Source organism: Stegodyphus dumicola, chromosome 4 (assembly GCF_044657685.1).
Source record: "Stegodyphus dumicola isolate Sdum_Otavi_A_Nest chromosome 4, ASM4465768v1".
NCBI classification, from domain to species: domain Eukaryota; kingdom Metazoa; phylum Arthropoda; class Arachnida; order Araneae; family Eresidae; genus Stegodyphus; species Stegodyphus dumicola.
In genome coordinates this window covers 237712560-237719896 of record NC_140771.1, presented here as the reverse complement: position 1 = coordinate 237719896, position 7337 = coordinate 237712560, and the positions used below count along the sequence as shown (strand labels likewise).

Sequence of the window (7337 nt, the reverse complement as noted above, 5' to 3'; positions counted from 1 at the left end):
TGTTTTGTAGTTCCTTCGTACGTGCACTTCATGCGCAGTTCCAGCACTTTAGGATCGATTTTTGTTGCCACTAATATTTCGCTTTAAGGCATTTAATTGCGTGGTTAAACTGTCTAATTGAGCAGTTACTTGATCTTTTGGCTCCTGGACTTGAGCAGCTCTGAATGGATACTGGTCTCTACGAGTTGGCTGCTTTAACAGTAGCATATTTCCTCGAAAAGTTAAATATTGAGTTTAAATTTTAATAATTTCTTTTTATGGGCTGGAAAGATTATTTGAATGTCACAAGGCACACAAGGACTTCATAAGGTATTTATTTCTTCCACTTCCCTAGCGTGCCTTCGTGGTGTAACGGTAGCACGCTGGGCCGATATTCCAGAGGTCCGTGGTTCGATTCCCGGCGAAGGCGGTTGCATATTTTTCATCTTTTCTGCTTCCAATTAACCTAATGACTCTACAACTATATGGCCAAGCAGAAGAATGTCTTCGTGGAGGACTTTACCGAATAAAACTAGCTTGTATTCATGTTAGACATGGGGAAGATCATGAAAATTAACCATACACTCAGCCCGTTCGCCTGAATTCGAACCCTGGTAGAACTACCAGTATTAGGCGGATTTGGGTGGTAACATTATGTCACAAAATGACCGGACCATTGTTCAATCAAATAAAAAAATACTTTATGAATTTCATATCATAATACAAGACCTCAAACAGTTCACTATTACAGTTTGAAAATGTTAAAATAGTATAAGACAAAATATATTGAAAAAAAGAAATTTCTACGCGAAATTGATATGCTCACATAAATTTTTAATATCTGAAATAATTTTAAGCTAAAAGTTTACGACAGGTCTTTTTGTTTAAAGATTAGATGTTCGAAATTCAAGTTAAAGAACATAAAACCTCATACGTAAAATCAGCCTGTGTTGAAATGTTGAAAATGGATAAAAAGGCTCAAATGTTGAAATGGTAAGAGCCGAATGATTGAAACATTTATATTCCTAAGTATAAAATTATACGTAATATTGCTATTATTTATTTCTTCATAATTTAACGATATGTGAAGAATTGTGAATTTATTCAATAAAGAAAGGACATAATTATTCAAGACATAGCTGTACACTCACTTCACTAGATCACTTCAGCAGGAGGCTTGCAACGCTTATTTCTCTCAAGCGTCAAAATTTTTATTCTGTCAGCAGATAAAATCTAGAAATAAAAGCAGTAATCCTTCCTTCGAAGCGTTTGATAACAAAGTGTGTCCGAAAATATTTATGATATTTTACAGGATTATTAATAGCTTTCAGAAGTACGGTTTACTCTTATTTTGATAAATTCAGTGAGATCTGTCATTATTTCTACCTTGAGGTTCTCCATTAATTTTGTATTAAAATAAATTTCAATCGTGATTTAAAAAAAAATTAGTTTATTTCCTAATTTTATATTCAATTCCTTCGCAAACATGTTCGACAGGTTTTAAATAGAGAACAAAGAAGGTATTTAGAATATATCAATATTGTTTAAACAGCGGTTAGAGCTGCGCATTTCGCAGCAGTATATTAAAGGTCATTAAAGGACATCTTAATAGAGTTTAGAATTAAAGGTCATTCATTATCTTAATGGAGTTCTTTTTCAAAAAAACAATTGCTCACCGTGAAATAATTGTCAGATTTTAATGAAATTTGGCATGAAGGTACGTGTCAGGTAGATATACAAATGATTAGAAAAGGAGCGCGATTGCACACTGCAATCGCGCTGCAACACTTTATCAACAGAGGGCGTTGAACTTCGTTTTTGGCGCTTAAAATGCTATGCACTTTGGAATGAGTTGCTATTCTACAGCGGCTTAATGCCTGTATACAAACAAGCATTCGAGTATTCGAGGAGTGTACCATTCTGCTGATCTCCTCAAGTGAGGAGTCTTTGTTTACGATTGTTTTCACGGTGAAAAATTCACAGTGGCATTATTTTCGTGAGCATATAACGCTCAATATCGCGGGACAAACAAGCAGTTCAATTATTGCGTCACGTATCATGTTTGCCTGTATCTAATCTGTTGCAGAAGGGCGCTTTTTCACCAGGGATGCCATCAAAGCCAATATGATCAGCTGTCAGAATTCGACAGAGGTGATTCATTGGGTTGATGAAAGCGGACTGGTCAACTCGCCGAGTAGCCTACGTTATTCTGGATTTACTGTGAGGCGGTGCTCGAATCAGTGGACGAAAGTCTTCATAACGGTGTCACATCTTCATGCAAGTCGACCGCTGTGCGATGACAGAAATCTTCTTTTAAGACAGAAATCTGTCTCGGTGGCACGGCATAAGCGAACGCGCATAAACTGAAGACCATTTTCTGGCTTGAAATTGATCGTAGGCATACTTATGCCAATTCGGAATTTTTCGTAAAGTCACACGCACCCCTATAAGCACATCCGATTTTCGTAACAGTTAATGTGATACATTAAGAGGGGGATGAAGTAAATTTTCAGCATCTTTATGAAAAGCTCAGAATTGTTATACAACTGCAAGCATCTTTATAAAAATTGCAGGAATAAATTTAAGGGACGAGTGTGCCGGAGTTTTCGGTTTGTTTGGTTCAAGCTGTGCTTTTCGGAAGGACTCGAGTATTTCAATAAATTAAACCTTTATTTTCGCTAAAATGAAAAACAGCTATGCATCATATATGGAAAGAAAATGATGGGCATAATTTTTTTTAACCTTGCAGTTTTTTTTGGGGTAATGTAGATGTAGTTATAAAATAATAGAGCTACGACATCTTTGGGGAAATGACAAGATTTCAACTATTTCAATTTTCTTACCCCCTCCCCCCAAAAAAACTTAAAAAGAAACATAAAGCATTTAAAATGCATCAAAATTAATGATGTTTGTAACTTTTGGATTTCTCCGCCTATTTACCGAGTCAAACCTTCAAGTTTCATATTTTATAATAAATTTTAAAAAATGATCCATATTTCATAAAAAGCATAAAAATGATGGGAAAAAGTTAAAAAAATGTACCGAAAAAAGAATTCTACCAAATATGAACGCACGGATAAAATGTGCCTAAATTAGCAAATTTTTTTTTATCATTTTCACATTCTCAAAGAATACGATGACAAAAAATCAAATTTTTTATTAAAAAAATTAAGAATAATGAGGAAAAACAAAATTTTCCTAATTAAAAATGGGTGAAATTAAATATATATGTACATATATATATTGAATTATATAAAACGTATAAAAATGGATGAATGATATTAATAAAAGGGGATCACCTTCATTAAAAATAAGAAGACACATATTACAAAAAAATTAAAAAAGTGGATGAAGCTACAATTTTGAAAATCAAACAAATTTGAAATTTTACAAAAATCGAATTATACAAGGTATAAAAATGGATAAATGATAAAAAAAAGAGCCTGAAAGTAAATAGACTTCTGAACAAATTTTAGCTAAATACTTCAAAACCATTTTCTTGAATATCATGTTTACAACTTCTTCAGGTAAGTGCGTTTTCAATGTGATGTCGTAATCCTTTATTTTGTCAATGTACTTAATTTTGACATTTGAAAACCTAATTCCAATCTAAAACATTTTTCAAGCTTTCTATATTAATTTCTGATATGCAAAATATTTAAAAGGGCGTTGATTTCTGCTCAATCCAGGAATTAAAATTTTCTGGATAGCCTAATCATTTAACAAAAATTTATTTCCTTTTTCTTTATTATTTTCTCAATTTTAAAAATTTCATCTTTTCTATTTAACCAATTCCTTTTCACAAAACGTCCCTTTAATTTCCTCATTAATCAAGTTGCAATAAGAAGCCTGCCGTCTTCTTCAAAGACTGATAACATTGCTGACAAACTAGGATACCCCCTGCTAAAGTTCAGACACTAGGTCAAGTTCTCCATCTCTCCTTTTAATTTCACGAATCACTGCAAATAAGGACCGACCATTTTAGTCCCTCCTCAATCTAGGACTATCTGAGGTTCCAGCAAAAGGTTATGCAGAGTAGCTGGTACCTGTATAATAACTGAGTATCCGTATGTTTCCTCTTTTGGATGGCGTGTAGCATAGGAAATAAGAGGCCTCGCTGGCACCTCTTTCGCTAACTGTGTTTGATCATGTCTCGAAATTTTCTTCAAGCTTGCAATATTTGATGGAAGAACGAAGTAGTAATTTGCTTCAAGAATACGATGAACATCAGTAATTTCAAGTATCTTCATCTCGCAATACAGAAATATTATTTCCATGAAAACTGATGAGATGTATTCTTCATGTATTGCGTTCGCCATGCGCCGATGTCTGAGATCTAGTCCTTTTCTAAGCTGTAAGAACTTACTTTCTGTGTTAAAAAATAATCGGAAAGATTTCAATGAAATGATCTCTTCACTGATACTGCCTTATTGACGATTTGATAATACTAATATTTGCAGATTAGTCAAAATAGCGACATGGCTTCATAATCTTCTGTGCATCGCGGTTGTATTACAGAGCTTTCAAGGACTGTTAAGAGGTTCGTCTTAATTGGCATTCCCTTTGGTCTTTTACATATCCATAATTTCTGGTTTGTCAGTTTTTGTTAGCTAGCAAATAAAAAATCACATGTAAAACGTAGTCGTTTATTTTGTCTGATTGATACTATATAACATAAAGAGAAAGTAGTATAAGTAATATTCTATTTCCTAACAACTGGTGAAGAGATTAGTCTCATCATTCTTTAATTTTCAGTTATTGCATCAACACAACGCACGCAGCATACCGTATTTCTGTCTAAAAATAATTGTTTATTAGGCACATACATTTTAACATCTTTTCTCTAACATTTCACATCGAGCTGGTGTAACAATGATATGGGGTACCATCACATATCACAGCCAGTCACTTCTAATATTTATCCAGGACCCAGTGGCATGTTCGTGACAACCTTCAGCCAGATATTTTGCCACTTACGGCAGAGCTTCTTATAGGCTTCAAAAGGAAAATGCTTTGCCATACACAGCAAAATTGTCGAAGAAATCTCCTCGCCCTATTACCATACTTCCGTAGGCTGCCCATGTTTGTCACCGATCGAGCATATCTGCGCGATTAATTGGGACGGTAATTTTACCAGCCTAGGAGTTTGGTAGAATTAAAGACAGGCTTACAACTGTGAAATAAGATGACACAGGACACCATATGAGACCTGTATGCTTCAATGCCCGCCCATATCGTATCATGTATCACGCTTTAGTTTGCCCAAAAGCTGGTTAGAACCTCCAGTCATTTGCCCTTTTTCCTGTAATAAATGAATTTTTTGCTTTGATTTTGATTAGTTTTTCGTTCGATTCTGACAACTCTTTCTTAATGAGAAAATATTTATAGCGGTAAGTTTGGCTTTATTTTGCTAAAGAAGCGTCTAAGCCAATGATTTCAAATTTCATTTAAAAACGCTAATACATTTGTGCTAATCATTTACATCAATAAATTAGAAATGAAGAAACTAAATCATAAGTTGCGTTAAAGAATATTTGCAAGAGAATTCAAACAATGTCGTCAAATACAAACTCATGTCAAAATCATTGATTAGAATTATTTTATGTTAGAGCCAACGTGACAATACTTATATATTCGCGATTAGGTACTATTAAATTATGCGTCGTTGTGAATAAAAATAAAATAAAAAAATATTACGATAACATCTGGTGGCCACTGTTGCTTTCTTTTCCTTTCTTGCTTTACTTTTTTTTTCCTTTTTATATTTTACGCAGACATTTTTGGTTTTTGTTGTTGGTTTTATGGTAATAATCATTCGTTTCACAATAAACAAACTTATTTTTTCCATATAAGGCACGATTAATCAGTAACCCTTTAATTCGCCTTCGGAACTGACTGTAATTTAATTATTTGGAAGAACATGCTCTTCACAGCATTTTGAACGGTATCTGAAGTCTTCTTTCATATTGAATTTTATGCTTTGAATAGCATTTTACCAAATCGAAAACTGCTAAATGCTTTAGAGCAGGACTTCGAACCCGTGCTTATCCTCGTAAAATCCAAGGGGGAAATAAATCTGAAAGCTTATATTATGCCCAAAGGGGCGTTTTTAACGTTTTTTGTGTTTCCTTTATTTACTAAATATCATGTTCTTCGCACTTAAACCCTAAAATTCAATTCAACAGCAATATCGCAAAATATATAAAAGAGCATATCTTTAAGAATTTCCGATACACAGTCTCGCGCGACAGTGTTGCTATTTCTCGCTTTCAAATCACTGAGTTTCTTAATCAAAACCCATAAATGCTTTACAAAATATGAAAATGATAATAAACCAATTCTGGCCTCCAGATGCCCATATTCGGGTGGAGACGTACGTTATTCAAAATTTGATGTCTCTAGGTGCTGTTGTTTTTTCAACAGTGCGAGAAACATACATACATTCATGCAGATTCTTCACTATTTAATTTCTTTAAATATAGTACACGGCTCTTAATATTTGGTGGCTACAATTTAGAAAGTGATTCGCCATTTAAAGTGATTCAACGCAAAATGCCAAAACGAAATTAATAGTCCTTCTGGGCAAATTGCCCCTTTGGGCTAAAAATATTAAAAGGATTCAGATTTCAACGGACTTAAGGATTCAGATTATTTTTTAAGGTTTTTATGCTCTCAGAGATGATAGTGCTCTTAGACTCTCCTCTGATAGCACAATTGTTTTAGTTTTTATTATTAAACGTCACTCTCTTCCCACTTACGGCATATAAAATTCAACAGCAAAATAAAAAAATAATATTTTAAAAAAAAGGCATATCTTTATAATTCCCTATACAATGTTAATTGTTATCATTAATTTGTTCTCAGACTTCTTTCAGTTCAGCATATCAACGTTCAGTTTTCTTAACGATCATATCAGTTTTCTTAACAAGAAGACTTACACCAGGTGTCTCAAACTCAAAATTGTTCATGGGCCGAATGAAAAAACGATTGACGGACTAGAAGTTTTTTTGTTTTTTTAATAAAATTAAAATTTTTATTAACAAAATATAAAGTACCTTGAATAAATTAATTTCCCTAACTGTATATTTATCCAAATAAACAATAATAATAATATCGCAAAAGAAAAGACTCAAATTTATATTTATTTTCTATCTGAAATCTAAAGTTTGATACCTGCAAGTCGGTCATTTTTGTTGGTTGCACTTTGGTATTCAAATATATTGATAGCTAAATATTAAATTTTCAGACTGATGTTTATTTAAAATAATTCTAACATGTTTAATTAATTAAAAATAACTCACTTTAATTTAAATTAAAAATCAATTATACAAACATTTACAGCTTTCAGTGAAAATTAC

The 7337-nt window shown here is 33.0% G+C and overlaps 1 non-coding gene across 1 annotated transcript; it reads left to right on the top strand.

Moving 5' to 3' along the window:
- Positions 1–337: 337 nt before the first annotated feature.
- TRNAI-GAU (transfer RNA isoleucine (anticodon GAU)) lies at positions 338–409 on the top strand. The gene has a single exon. It is a non-coding gene; the product is annotated as a tRNA-Ile (tRNA).
- The last annotated feature ends 6928 nt before the right edge of the window (positions 410–7337 follow it).